Raw genomic sequence first — 816 nt, 5'->3', positions numbered from 1 at the left:
GGCATCCCGTCCCTCTGGCATGTCAACTGCACCACTCAGCTTGGTGTCATCTGCAAACTTGCTGAGGGTGCACTTGATCCCACTGTCTATGTCATTGATGAAGACATTAAACAGTACCGGTCCCAATACGGACCCCTGCGGGACACCACTCGTCACCAGCCTCCATCTGGACATTGAGCCGTTGACCCTCTGGATGCGACCATCTAAGCAATTCCTCACCCACCGGACAGTCCACCCCTCAAATCCATACCTCGCCAGTTTAGAGAGAAGGGTGTTGTGGGGGACCGTGTCAAAGGCCTTACAGAGGTCCAGATAGACGACATCTGTAGCCCTTCCTGTGTCCACTGCTGTACTCACCCCATCATAGAAGGCCACTAGGTTAGTCAGGCAGGACTTGCCCTTGGTGAAGCCGTGCTGGCTGTCTCAATTTTGAAGGACTTCAGCACAGTTGTTCCAGGGATTGCAGGAAGGGTACCAGCTTCACTGAGGCATGAATCTGATAGATTCAGTGAGGTGCGGTCTCATAAAGTGGCCTCTGGTTTTCTGTCCCTCTTTCTTAATTCTCCAGCCCCGGTATTGTATGTGATGTTTTCATGGTAAGATTAAGTCAGATGTAAATTCTGGAAAACAGCAGAATATCAATCTAAGAAATTATTCACAAGTAATTTAGAGAGAAAAATGAGTAAAGATGTACTTAAAAGAGAGTGGATATTTCTGTTTCCCCCATAGCACCAGGTCACAGAGATACTAAATGAAGCTCAGAAGGCCGTAAATGTAAATGTGTAATTGGCAACTACCTTTTCACATGGTTTCTGG

The 816-nt window shown here is 47.4% G+C and overlaps 1 protein-coding gene across 1 annotated transcript in view; it reads left to right on the top strand.

Annotated features, from left to right (window-relative positions):
• Positions 1–816, top strand: part of PHKA2 (phosphorylase kinase, alpha 2 (liver)) — a 41344-nt gene that overhangs the window by 4881 nt on the left and 35647 nt on the right. The window lies entirely within an intron of this gene.

This window comes from Pygoscelis adeliae, unplaced genomic scaffold, assembly GCF_000699105.1.
Source record: "Pygoscelis adeliae isolate BGI_AS28 unplaced genomic scaffold, ASM69910v1 Scaffold386, whole genome shotgun sequence".
In the NCBI taxonomy this organism is placed as follows: Eukaryota; Metazoa; Chordata; class Aves; order Sphenisciformes; family Spheniscidae; genus Pygoscelis; species Pygoscelis adeliae.
The sequence above is the reverse complement of the archived record's forward strand: the minus strand, read 5'-3'. Positions and strand labels throughout refer to the sequence as shown.